Here is a 14545-nt window from a genome sequence, read left to right as displayed (position 1 = left end):
GGCACCACTAACCAAAAACTGCCATGAAGACAAAGGAACACTTTCAAACAAGTAAGGGACAATGTTGTTGAGAAGAAGTACAAGTCAGGGTTAGGTTATACAAAAATATCCAAATCTTTGATGATCCCAAGGAGCACCATCAAATCTATCATAACCAAATGGAAAGAACATGGCACGACAGCAAACCTGCCAAGAGACGGCCGCACACAAAAACTCACAGACCGGGCAAGGAGGGCAATAATCAGAGAGGCAGCACAGAGACCTAAGGTAACGCTGGAGGAGCTGCAGAGTTCCACAGCAGAGACTGGAGTATCTGTACATAGGACGACAATAAGCCATACACTCCATAAAGTTGGGCTTTATGGCAGAGTGGCTAGTTGAAAGCCATTACTTTCAGTAAAAAACAAAATGGCACGTTTTGAGTTTGTGAAAAGGTATGTGGGAGACTCTCAAAATGTATGGAGGAAGGTGCTCTGGTCTGATGAGAATAAAATTGAACTTTTTGGCCAAAGAAAATGCTATGTCTGGCTCAGCAGGCTGGGTGACGGACACCGGCTCAGCAAGCTGGGTGATGGGCCCCGGCCCAGCAGGCTGAGTAAAGGGCGCCTGCTCAGAAGACTGGTTAACGGCGCTGGCTCAGCAAGCTGGGTAACGGACGCCGGCTCAGCAAGCTGGGTAATGGGACCAGCTCAGCAGGCTGGGTAACAGGCCCTGGCTCATCAGGCTGGGTAACAGGCACCGGCTCAGCAGGCTGGGTAATGGGCCCTGGCTCAACAGGCTGGGCAACGGGCACCAGAACATCAGGCTGGGCCGTGGGCTCTGGAACATCAGGCTGGAATATGGGCACCGGAACTTTAGGCGGGACCTTGGGCACTAGAACATCAGGCTGGACCGTGGACACTGCAACATCAAGCTGAACAGCAAATACTGGAGCATCAGGCCGGACAGCAGGCAGAAGGTTGGCAGGGTTAGGTGGGTCATCAGGTTCAGGACCATTAGAGGCTAGCCTGACCCCACTGGCAATCATGGAGGCAGGTTGGAGTGGATCGGATGGCATGGAAGCAGACTGGAGCAGATCAGCAGGCATGGAGGCAAACTGGAGCAGATCGGTTGGCATGGAGGCAGACTGGAGCAGATCGGCTGGCATGGAGGCAGACTGGAGCAGATGGGCTGGCATAGAGGCAGACTGGAGCAAGTCGGCTGGCATAGAGGCAGACTGGAGCAAATCGGCTGGCATAGAGGCAGACTGGAGCAGATGGGCTGGCGTGGAGGCAGACTGGAGCAGATGGGCTAGCGTGGAGGCAGGCTGGAGCAGATCAGCTGGCATAGAGGCAGGCTGGAGCAGATCGGCTGGCGTGAAGGCAAGCTGGGGCACATTGGCTGGCGTGGAAGCAGGCTGGAAAAGATCGGCTGGTGTGGAAGCAGGCTGGAGCAGATTGGCTGGTGTGGAAGCAGGCTGGAGCAGATCGGCTGGCTTGGAAGCAGGCTGAAGCAGATCAGCTGGCGTGGAGACAGGATTGGATAATGGCAGGATTGTACAGGTTGGAAAAAACTTTTGTTTCATTTTGGGATTAGCCACTGAAGCCTTGTAGGTTACTGCAGGGCTGTAAATAGGGGGTGCAGCTGATGGAAGAGAATAGTTTGAGCATGGTAAGAAAGAAGAACCAGTTACTAAGGGGGGTCTTTGTGGAATTGCTGCAGGCAGTAGAGAGGAGGCAGATGGGTTAAAGGCAGGATAGGTGCAGCATATGGAAACAGGATACTGATATTTAGTTGGTAGCAGGGTATATTGGGCTGTAAATGTGGTTGCCGTGGGTGATGGGAAAAGAGACCACTGAGCAGGCAGGTCTCTGGCAGCAGGAATGGGCTGTTGCAATCTGACTGAGGCTGAGTGTAATAGATCTGACCATGCCTGTAGTAAAGTTTGAACAAAATTAATCTTACATACTGCCCGTTTAACCAGGGACTGCGTTAATACACTCTGATAACACCTGCTGAGAACATGAGAAATAATGCTCAAAGAAAGAAACCGGGTCATCCTCTAATAACCACACCAGAGACTCAAACTGATCAAAACTGAAGGGGGGAGAAAAATCATCACTGCCTCTTGGAGTACTGAACAAGGCTAGCTCAGCACACACCTGAATCAGAGGCTGAACATCCCCAAACAGCATATGGCCCTGATCAACTAGGGAATGACCCAGTCTGATACACTCTAGTTGCTGGTAACTGGCCCACTCTTTCAATATCTGTCGGCAGTATTCCCCATCCTCTGTCACCATCAGAGAATAATAAGTAACTTCCTCTGGGTGCATGTTAGTCAAAACAGAACCACGATGGCTTCCCTAAGTAGCCATTTCTGGTCAGGACTGGCCTTGGTATTATGTCATAAACCTCTAAACCAAATGTGAATACAGAAGTAAGATATAATCATAAACGTAATCAAGCCAGGGTCATACACGAGAGAGCAATCAGATAGAACAGGGAACAGGACGGGACAGGGAGAGGACAACAGGAGGAAGGGATAAGTCTGCAATAGGGATGAGCTTCGAGTTCGACTCGAACATTGGCTGTTCGCAAGTTCGCCGAACAGCGAACAATTTGGGGTGTTCGTGGCAAATTCGAATGCCGCGGAACACCCTTTAAAAGTCTATGGGAGAAATCAAAAGTGCTAATTTTAAAGGCTTATATGCATGTTATTGTCATAAAAAGTGTTTGGGGACCTGGGTCCTGCCCCAGGGGACATGGATCAATGCAAAAAAAAGTTTTAAATACCACCGTTTTTTCGGGAGCAGTGATTTTAATAATGCTTAAAGTGAAACAATGAAAGTGTAATATCCCTTTAAATTTCGTAGCTGGGGGGTGTCTATAGTATGCTTGTAAAGGGGCGCATGTTTCCCGTGTTTAGAACAGTCTGACAGCAAAATGACATTTTCAAAGGAAAAAAAGTCATTTAAAACTACTTGCGGCTATTAATGCATTGCCGGTCCGACAATACACATAGAAGTTCATTGATAAAAACGGCATGGGAATTCCCCACAGGGGAACCCCGAACCAAAATTAAAAAAAAAAAACAATGACGTGGGGGGTCCCCCTAAATTCCATACCAGACCCTTCAGGTCTGGTATGGATTTTAAGGGGAACCCCGCGCCAAAAGAAAAAAAAAAGAAAAAATTTGTATACATACCTTTTCTGCAGGTGATCCAACCCGATCTCCAGCGGCGGAAGCTCTACTGAGTACAAGTCTGACAACCACTGTTACATAGTTGGTAAGGTTGAAAAAAGTTTATCAAGTCCAACCTGTGTGTGTGCGCTTTTATGTCAATATTACATTGTATATCACTGTATGTTGTGGTCATTTAGGTGCCTAATAGTTTTTTTAAATATCTATGCCCCCTGCTGAAACCACTGCTTGTGGAAGAGAATTCCACATTCTTACCTCTCTAACAGTAAAGAACTCTTTACGCAGTTTCTGGTTAAATCGCTTTTCCTCTCAATTTAGTTAATGGTCGCAAGTCTTTTTAAATGCCCTTTTGCTGAAAAGTTTTATCCCTATTGTGGGGTCACCAGTACGGTATTTGTACATTGAAATCATATCCCCTCTCAAGCGTCATTACAGAGAGAATAAGTTCAGTGCTAGTAATCTTTCCTCGTAACTAAGATCCTCCAGTCCCTTTATTAGCTTTGTTGCCCTTCTCTGTACTCTCTCCATTTCTAGCACATCCTTCCTGAGGACTGGTACCCAGAACTGGATGGCATACTCCAGGTGCAGCCGGACCAAAGTCTTGTAGAGTGGGAGAATTATCGTTTTATCTCTGGAATTAATTCCCTTTTTAATGCATGCCAATATTCTATTGGCTTTGCTTGCAGCAGCTTGGCATTGCATGCCGTTGCTGAGCCTGTCTGTCAGAAACCATGAAATCAGACGAGACAGAAGTACAGTTAAATCACACTTGTTTAATAATAAAAGTAAATAGAATAAACGTAGTCAAAACATAGCCAGAGTTTAGGAAGGGAACGGATATTCAGACAAGCCAAATGTCAGGGAGCCGGAGATGAGTGTAGTAAAACAGCAAGCAGGATCTGGAGCCAGAAGGGATGTCAGCCAAGCAAGTCTTTTAACAGGAACGCAGGAGATAGTCTCTGTGATGAAGGTAGAGATCCTCTGGGCTGGACGGCTTAAGTAGGCAGGATTGATGAGCAGGATATCATCAACAGTTAAGTACTGTAGAGAGATAGGAACTGGCAATTAGCTGACAGCTGAGCGACCAGCTCAGAGAAGGAAGGGCTGAGCCCAGCCCTGACACTGTCATCTACTAAGACCCCAGGTCCTTTTCCATCCTAGATTCCCCCAGAGGTTCTCCCCCCAGTGAGTAGATTGCATTCATGTTTTTGCCATCTAAATGCATTATTTTACATTTTTCTACATTAACCCTCATTTGCCATGTAGTTGCCCACCCCATTATTTTTGTCCAGATCTTTCAAGGTTTCCACATCCTGCGGAGAAGCTATTGCCCTGCTTAGCTTAGTATCGTCCGCAAATACTGAGATTGAGTTGCTTATCCCATCCTCCAGGTCATTTATGAAGAAATTAAATAGGATTGGTCCCAGGACAGAACCCCGAGGGACCCCACTTTTCACACTGGACCATTCCGAGTACTCCCCATTTATCACTACCCTCTGAACTCGCCCTTGTAGCCAGTTTTCAATCCATGTACTCACCCTTTGGTCCATGCCGACAGACCTTAGCTTGTATAGTAAAAGTTTGTGGGGAACTGTATCAAATTCCTCAGCAAAATCCAGATACACTACATCTACGGGCCTTCCTTCATCTAGATGGCAGCTCACCTCCTCATAGAAGGTTAATAGATTTGTTTGCCAAGAACGATTTTTCATGAATCCAGGCTAAATACTGCTAATGATACTGTTTTCATCACTAAAATCTTGTATATGATCCCTTATCATCCCTTCCAAGAGCTTGCTTACTATTGATGTTAGGCTAATTGGTCTGTAGTTCCCAGGGATATACAGTGCCTTGCAAAAGTATTTACCGCCTTGGCATTTTTTGTGTTTTGTTGCCTCACACCCTGGAATTAACATGGATCGTTTGAGGATTTGCATCATTTAATTTACAGAACATGCCCACAACTTTGAAGATTTTTTTTTTATTATTGTGAAGCAAACAACAAATAGGACAAAATAACAGAAAAAGTCAATGTGCATAACTATTCACCCCCCTAAAGTCAATACTTTGTAGAGCTACCTTTTGTGGCTATCACAGCTCCAAGTCACTTTGGCTAAGTCTCTATGAGCTTGCCACATCTTACCACTGCTCCAGCTCTTGCACTTGTGAACAGCAATCTTTAAATCTGACCTCAGATTTTCTATTGGATTGAGGTCTGGGCTTTGACGAGGCCATTCCAACACATTTACACGTTTCCCCTTTAGCCACTCAAGTGTTGCTCTAGCAGTGTGTTTGGGGTCATTGTCCTGCTGGAAGGTGAACCTCCGTTCTAGCCTCAAATCACACACAGAGTGGTACAGGTTTTGCTCAAGTATATCCCTGTATTTAGCACCATCCATCTTTCCCTCAACTCTGACCAGTTTCCCAGTCCCAACTGCTGAAAAACATCCCCACAGCATGATGCTGCCACCACCATGGGATGGTGTTCTTTGGGTGATGTGATGTGTTGAGTTTGCACCAGACAGCGTTTTCTTTGATGGCCAAAAAGTAAAATTTTAGTTCCATCAGACCAGAGCCCCTTCCTCCATACATTTTGGGAGTCTTCCACATGCCTTTTTCGCAAACTTAAAACGTGCCATTTTGCTTTTTGCTGAAAGTAATGGCTTTCTTCTGGCCACTCTGCCATAAAGCCCAACCCTATGGAGTGTATGGCTTATTGTCATCCTATGTACAGATACTCCAGTCTCTGCTGTGGAACTCTGCAGCTCCTCCAGGGTTACCTTAGGTCTCTGTTCTGCCTCTCTAATTAATGCCCTCCTTGCCCGGTCCGTTAGTTTTGGTGTGTGGCCGTCTCTTGGCAGGTTTGCTGTTGTGCCATGTTCTTTCCATTTGGTTATGATAGATTTGATGGTGCTCCTAGGGATTATCAAAGATTTGGATATTTTTTTATAACCTAACCCTGACTTGTATTTCTCAACAACATTGTCCCTTACTTGTTTGGAGAGATCATTGGTCTTCATGGCAGTGTTTGGTTCGTGGTGACTCTTGCTTAGGTGTTGCACCCTCTGGGGCCTTTCAAAAAGGTGTGTATATGTAATGGCAGATCATGTGACACTTAGATTGCGCACAGGTGGACATTATTTCACTAATTATGTGACTTCTGAAGGTAATTGGTTGCACCAGAGCTTTTTATGGGCTTCATAACAGAGGGGGTGAATACATACGCACATGCCAAGTATTCGTTTTATTTTTTCCTGAAAAATAGTTTTATGTATATATTTTTCTAATTTTACATCACCTCTAATATACATGACATCAACTTAGACTATTGTGTTCTGATCCATCACATATAATTCAGATTAAAAAAAACATTGAACTAAAGGCTGTAATGTAACAAAATAGGTAAAAAGCCAAGGGGGGTGAATACTTTTGCAAGGCACTGTATCTTGGTCCTTTTTTAAAGATTGGTGCTACATTGGCTTTTCTCCAAACAGCTGGTACCATACCAGTCAGTAGACCATTCGTAAAAATTAGGAACAACGGTCTGGCAAGTACTTGACCGAGTTCCTTAAGGACCTTCGGGTGCTAGCCATCTGGTCCTGGTGACTTATTTATGTTGAGTTTTTCAAGTCTGTTTCTGATTTTATCCTCTGAACTACTGGGGGTGCTTCCTGTGACGTGTCATGAGGATAAACATTGCAGTTTTAGTTACTGAAGCCCCATTTCCCTCGTGAAGACTGAGGAGAAGAATACATTCAAAACCTTCACCATCTCACATCCTTGGTAACCAGAATCCCTTCATCATTCTTTATGGGGCCAATATGATCTGTCCTCCCTCTTTATTAATTTTTGTACTTAAAGAATTTCTTGAGATTTTTCTTACTCTCCTCCGCTATGTGCCTTTTGTGTTCTTTCTTAGCCGCCCTGATTACACCCTTACATTTCTTACTGTATTCTTTGTACAGTTGGAATGCTGATGATCCCTCAGCCTTGTATTTTTTGAAGGCCTTCACCTTTGCTTTTAAATGAATTTTTACGTTGGCGTTAAGCCACTCAGGGATTTTATTAGCTCTTTTAAATATATTACCCTTTGGGATGCACTGGCTAATACCCTTATTTAATATGATCGTAAAGCACATCCATGTTTCCTCCGAATTCTTTGTGCCTAGGATTTTATTACATTTAGTATCTTCTAGCAAGAAGCATAGTTTCTGGAAGTTGGCTCTTTTGAAGTTCAGTGTCTTTATATACCCCTTAGGTTTCCTATTTGTGTGACTTATGCTGAAACGAATTGTGAAATGAATGGGGAGTAACATAACCCATAGACTTACTATGGGGCTTCCGTTGTCGGACGTATCCTCTGCACCCGCCCACAGAGCGAAGCTGCAGCTGAGAGCTCAGCATGGGATCAGAGCTTTCGCCACTAGAGATCGGGTCGTATCGCCTGCAGAAAATGTATACTGATTTTTTTCTTTACAGGGTTAGATAGGTTTGTTTTAGAATGTTGGTGGCTATAGATGAAAGGATTTTAGTTTTAGCATGGACTTCCACTTGAAGAGCCTATCAGGCTTATTACCGCGTTCATAGTAAGCCTGCCAAACCTTCTGTAATTTTACTTTGGTGTCATGCAAAAGCATGGAGGCCACTTCCTGCCAGTGAATTTTGAGATCCGCAGCTACAGACTAAGAACGTGATCTTTTATGAAGACCTTCAAGACAGGCTACCAGGTCCAATTGTTTTTGGAGCAGGGCTAGCCCTTCCTTTTTTAACTCTGATGCTTTCTGAATCAACTTACCCCTCATTACTTATTTATGTCCATAGGGTCAGCGAGGAGACTTCCAGTGTCATTCTCAGAAAAAATTTGGTAAAGGGTCAGGGAGCGCTCTCCCCTCTAAAGGCCCTTATGCACCAAAGAATCATTAAGTTTCCACTTCCAAGGTTTAGATTGGGGAGTACCAAGGCAAAGGTCAATGACTGTTGGGGCGTGATCAGAGATTGTCTGAGTGCCTATAAATGTTTTGTTCACCGCCAGAAGAAGTGCATGAGAAGTCATAACATAATCTACCTTGGAGTAGCTATCATGTAGTCTTGAATAAAATGTATAATCACAGTCAATGGGGTGATGGGTTCGCCAAACATTAACTAGGCAGAGGGATTAAAGGGCTTTCTTGACTTATCTAAGGAAAGTGTATAAAAAGTGGTAAGTAGATCTAGAGCCATGTTTAGGTCACCACCCAAAATCAATATACGTTACATGAAGCCCAGGCAGCTTAACTGGGCCTGACTGGGAAAATAGATTCATGCTAAGGTAACCCTGTGCCCCCCTAGATCTCCCCTATGAAAGACATAATGACCCTCTGGGTCACTCAGTCGGTCCACGCGACTGATCTGGAAAGTAGTATACTCACACCCCTCGTCTTTGAGAGAGCCGAAGAGCTGTGATAAGCTAAAGGGAAGTAATAATTGTCAAATGTAGGCATCTTGGCAGTTTGGAAATGTTTTTTTGGACAAAAGCGACCCTCATTCTCAAACGCCATACTTTATTTTCATTTTACAAATAAATGAGAAGAAAATATAAATATTTGGTTTACATGTTAGGGGTCTGATGGTATCCAGACAAAATGGAAGCTGCATTATTACAACCCATGTACAGTGGTTATTTTCTTGCATATAATAAAGGTGGAGTCCTGAGACAAACTTGTTCACCTTAATGAATACACTCTATTCATTCTAGACAAAAGCAACCCCACTGTCTCCTTGAGGTATTAGGTGAGAAAATTAGAATACTGAGAGCAACTTTTGTCTCTTTATCAGTACAAGAGTATTACATCAACAACTAACTCAATAAGCAAACCCAGCTTGAGGGGTGGAACTAGAGTGGGATGGAATCTCCCTCCTGAATCAAAGTAAAACTGGGGAAGTAGTTTTGACATTGCTTGCCCAATCTGAATTCATCACTTGTCTAGACCAGAGACCATGTGTGCACCATTCTAGGACTCTTGCCATATTGTATGGATGGACGGTATTGCCTTGTGGTATTTAGGAGGATCAGTGTTCATTAATCTTAATAAACATTCACTTAGCAAAGTTAATTTCATTTTGCTGAATAAACAGTCTCTGCTCCTTCTAAATCAACCCAAATGTGTACAAACCCTCTAAAATATCCTAAATTCCTTTTACCTGTCCAAGGCCGGCCATACATGGAGCAAATATCTTTCCTGCAACCACAGGTTGCATAAAAGAAATTTGCTCGATTTCCCTATCAATACAGACAGTGTTGATGTGGCAATCCCTCCTGGCAGCCACTAGCAATAATCGCAGGTAAAACCCAGCTTGCTGGTTGTACCCAAGTTGATTGATCAACTTGGTACATTCAGTCTGCCCATACACGGTTCAAACCGATTTGAACCATGTATGGTCTGCCTAAGTAAGCAGGTAAATGCTCTCAAAATTGTCATCAACATTGTCCCTTTTTTTTTTTTAATCAAGTAGAACATTAACATTGCCTTTTACTCTTGCAAACCTGTTTACAGATGGGCAAATCTGTCACATCTTCTTTATTTATCCTGTTTATTATCCTGAAATTACTGCTCCAGACATGCATCTATGTTAAGCATTATAGACTGAACAAAACCTTCAGCCTTGCTGCCACCTCCTTAACCCAATTAAAATAAATGTAGATACAATTACTGGTACTTACAGATAAAGTGTAATTCTAGAAAAACCTTTTTTTTCTTAAAGGCTTCTCACTTCCTGCCTTTGACAAAATCAACAGTAACATCGCATAAGGCAGAAACTGGTGACACGCAAACTGGAAGTGATGCTACAGCTGGGAAATACTGATTGAGAGCGCAATATCATGTCTAGCCCACTGCATGCTGTGTAATAGTTTCATTTTGTGTGCCTCTTGTGCACTTGGACAGTTGACTAATTTTGTAGGGCCCCTTTAACATGGGTGCCTCCACTAAGCTGAGTCCACATGCTCAGCGGGGAATCTTTCCGCTGATGCCCACTGAGCAGGCAGATGACAGGTCCCTGTCTGCTCCGCAGAGCTGACACAGTCCCTCTCTCCTCTATGGGGCAATTGGATGGTAACGGACCGCCTGTCCATTTCCATCTGATCTGATGGACGGAGGGAAAATAGGACTATCATCCGTCTGTTTTTGGCAGATTGGATCAAATGGCGGCGGGTGTAAGCAGACATGGGTCCGCTGACATCCGCCTCTTCATAGAGGACAATGATGGGTCCAATCAGGTCCGCCTGAAAAACTGACAGGCGGACCTGATCGGACAGCCCGTGTGAAAGGGCCTTAGGTGTGCTTTTACATTTTATTTACTAAAAGCTCATAAAGTGAGGAAAATCACCTTCTGGACCATTGCCACAGCAACAACTAAGTTGAAATATTGCCCCTCAATGGAGAAGGTGAATCTTTCCAGCAGGGACACGGACAGCATTAAAAATCTGACAAGGTTGCTAAACCTTCCCCACTCCAACCTAAGCAGCACGAGTCCTTAGCTTCAATATAGAAGAAAAACAAGCTCTCACAACAAGACACCAGCATAGCAAATAATTGTGAAAAATTTTTGCAGCATGTCCTCATCCAAACCCCTAGTAGAACCAAGCATGCAGCTTGGCAAGAATATCCTAAGGAGTACCCGGAGGCATTGCAGACCTCAATGCACAAAATCTACCAGACAAGTAGACCTTGAGGAATCAAGCACAACACTCCAGACCTCATCCTGGGAAAATCCAACCTGCTAGTATCTGTCAGCCTTTTACGACCGTTCTACAGACAGTAACAGCAAATGTTAAAAATGCATTAAAAGCAGCAATCACCAGCCTCAAGGCAGACTTTCATGCCATAGCCATGAGACTGGGAAAAGTGGAGGAAGTGGGTGTCAGGAGAAAATGTGAGGCTCAGCAACTTACAATACTCAGTTTGTAGAAATGCACAAGCAAGACTTAGAGGTTGCAGATGCAACCTTAGGGTGTGAAGAATGCTAGAATCTGTTGCACTAGACCAGTGGTCTCCAAACTGCGGCACGCGGGCCAAATGCCCTTCTCTTGCCTTTTATCCAGCCCTTGGGGCACTATTCTTCCCACTGACATCAAACATGAGGCACCATTCCCGTACACCAATATTTGGGAATAATTCCTCCTACTGATATAAACTATAGAACATTCTTACTCCCACTAACACTAAAGATGGGGCACTTTTCCTCCCGCCGATACCATAAATACGGCACCAATCCTTCCACTGACACCAATGATGGGGCACCATTTCTGCTGCATTTTCTAATTCCACTGGCCACAGTCCGGCCCCCCAAAAGTCTAAAGACCAGTAAACTGGCCCTTTGTTAATAAAGTTTGGAGACCCTTGTTGCACTAAACCAAATAAGATCAGCACTTTAATCTGTATTTAACAATTTGCTTGAGAGGGCCCTGGAACTTATGAGCAGACTGCATCATGTCATTTTCTATTTTGGCCACAGTTACATTTAAAGAAACAACCTTTTATAAACATACTGTATTGTGTCTGTGATCATTTTTGGGAAATGTGTGGTCTGCTGTTGAGGTATAATAGCTCTTTAACAATCCACTCCACTGATCTCTGATGTGTCTTTTGTGAATTTTCCCTGATGAATGCAATGACATAAAAACAGAGCTATCTGCATTTTTCAAAAAAGATACATGAACAAAGCAAGTTAAAGCAAAGAAATTAGACTGGCTTCATACAATGGGGAAGGGGGAATGCTTATATTATAGACCAAAATTACATTACATACAAGTAATTTAAAACATTGTAATGACATGCAAAGCTTTTTGTAAGGCTCAGTTTAGATGTGCAGTAGATTATGTCGCCCCTCTTAAAAAGAGATCCGTGGTGGATTGCTTTTCAGATGCGTTTCACAGGCGTTGAGGACGAAATACGTCACCTCTTCAGTGCCAGTTTTAACCCTGTAAATGTTATACCACCTCATTGCAACCATGTGCATTACATTTTGATGGCAGTACTGCCCGCCAAATGCGACAAGGAGTATAATATTTGCTGTGCCTGTGAGGCAAAGCATTATGGCATGTGTATACCCCCATCCAGCTGGAAATATAGCATAAAAGGGGCCATGTTTTTATGGTCCCATCAAGTGCAAGTATAAAACGAGCCCTAAGGCATAGCTAGAAAAATGGAAATGCAACATTGCAACAATAGCAAGAATTTTTTTTTAACCAGAATGAAGTTTTGGCTTGTGGGTAAGCGTTTATTGCACTTCTGTATTTCAGGCTAATTGGAGTCCTGTGTCAAAAAGTCACTGATCCTGGCCATTTATTATTACAATCTTTTTATTGTAGTTATCAAACAGCACTTCCCATGGAGGGGAACAACAATGTACCAATGTACAATTAATTACAATAAAAAAATAAAGATATTTAGAACCAATCAAGAAGTTTGTCTAGTTTTCTGTAAGAGTTATGTGGCAGTGTAACGTTTGAATAGTGGAATGTAACCAAGCTATGATAGATAAACTTATCTAGCCAACATTTGTAACAACTATCTTTCTTCTGTCTGGTGCCTATGCTAAACAGAGCATCGCAGGGTCACCATATGTACAATATGTGTGGGGAGGTGGGGGAAGAAAGGATTAAAGAGTCAGGAGGCAAGATAAGACCCACTAGCCCTCTGACAAAGTATTGTAACCAAGAATTCTGTTTTATCAAACTTTGACTGAATATCTAGCTGTAAGTATAATATATTATATGGAAAATAATATAAGATATAAATTTTTCTGTTAAGTTGGGACCTCTATATCTAGTGCTTTCTAGAGCAATTTCTGGTGGTGTTCACTGCAGTTACCGATTGCATCAGGTTGAAAAGTCTGATCCAGAATTTAGTGAGTTTAGGACAATGCCACCAAATCTGAAACATAGTTCCCAGCTGGCTGCAATACCTGAAGCAGGTGGATGCTTGTGGACACATTTTAGCTACTCCAGTGGGTACCATGTACCAATGCATGAATAATTTATAACTGGATTCCACCAGGGTTATATTAGGAGAAACATATGACAAATTATTAGCTATATGCCATTCCTCTAGGTCAAATGTAGATTCCAAATCTCCTTTCCATTGAGCCATATAAGGAAGTCTGCTCATAGAGTATGGAGTATGGCCCTTCGAATGAGTGGTAGTTCTGCAGGATAATTTAAATGGCGATAAAGTAAGCGGCCTAACAGCACATTTCATTTTAGTTTTTATAAACGATTTGACAATAGCAAAACATTTCATTAGGGGGCAGATTGTTTAGCAGAGTAGCAAGAGGGGGATGAGGTGAGGGAAGCTTCTTCCTAGCCCTATGTCTGTCCCAGACCACAAGTGAAGTGCTGGACATTTGATGAAAGGTCGCAATTTGCTAGAGAGCCACATTGTTGCTCCCTTAATATCAGGGTTGAAATGAATGGGAAGGGCAAGAGGCTCTATTGCAATAGTGGACACCCTTGTTTTGTACCTCTGTTAATAGTTACAAGCAGGGATTTACAGTGGGGACAGAAAGTATTCAGACCCCCTTACATTTTTCACTCTTTGTTATATTGCAGCCGTTATCTAAAATCATTTAAGTTCATTTTTTTCCTCATTAATGTACACACAGCACTCCATATTGACAGAAAAACACAGAATTGTTGACATTTTTGCAGATTTATTAAAAAAGAAAAAATGAAATATCACATGGTCCTGTGATATTTAAGTATTCAAATATCACAAGCATTCAGACCCTTTGCTCAGTATTTAGTAGAAGCACCCTTTTGATCGAATACAGCCATGAGTCTTTTTGGGGAAGATGCAACAAGTTTTTCACACCTGGATTTGGGGATCCTCTGCCATTCCTCCTTGCAGATCCTCTCCAGTTCTAGCAGGTTGGATGGTAAATGTTGGTGGACAGCCATTTTTAGGTCTCTCCAGAGATGCTCAATTGGGTTTAAGTCAGGGCTCTGGTTGGGCCATTCAAGAACAGTCACGGAGTTGTTGTGAAGCCACTCCTTCGTTATTTTAGCTGTGTGCTTAGGGTCATTGTCTTGTTGGAAGGTAAACCATCGGCCCAGTCTGAGGTCCTGAGCACTCTGGAGAAGGATATCCCTGTACTTGGCCGCATTCATCTTTCCCTCGATTGCAACCAGTCGTCCTGTCCCTGCAGCTGAAAAACACCCCCACAGCATAATGCTGCCACCACCATGCTTCACTGTATTGGACAGGTGATGTGCAGTGCCTGGTTTTCTCCACACATACCGCTTAGAATTAAGGCCAAAAAGTTCTATCTTGGTCTCATCAGACCAGCGAATCTTATTTCTTACCATCTTAGAGTCCTTCAAGT

Source organism: Aquarana catesbeiana, linkage group LG02, assembly GCF_042186555.1.
Source record: "Aquarana catesbeiana isolate 2022-GZ linkage group LG02, ASM4218655v1, whole genome shotgun sequence".
NCBI lineage: Eukaryota > Metazoa > Chordata > Amphibia > Anura > Ranidae > Aquarana > Aquarana catesbeiana.
This window is presented reverse-complemented; position numbering follows the sequence as displayed.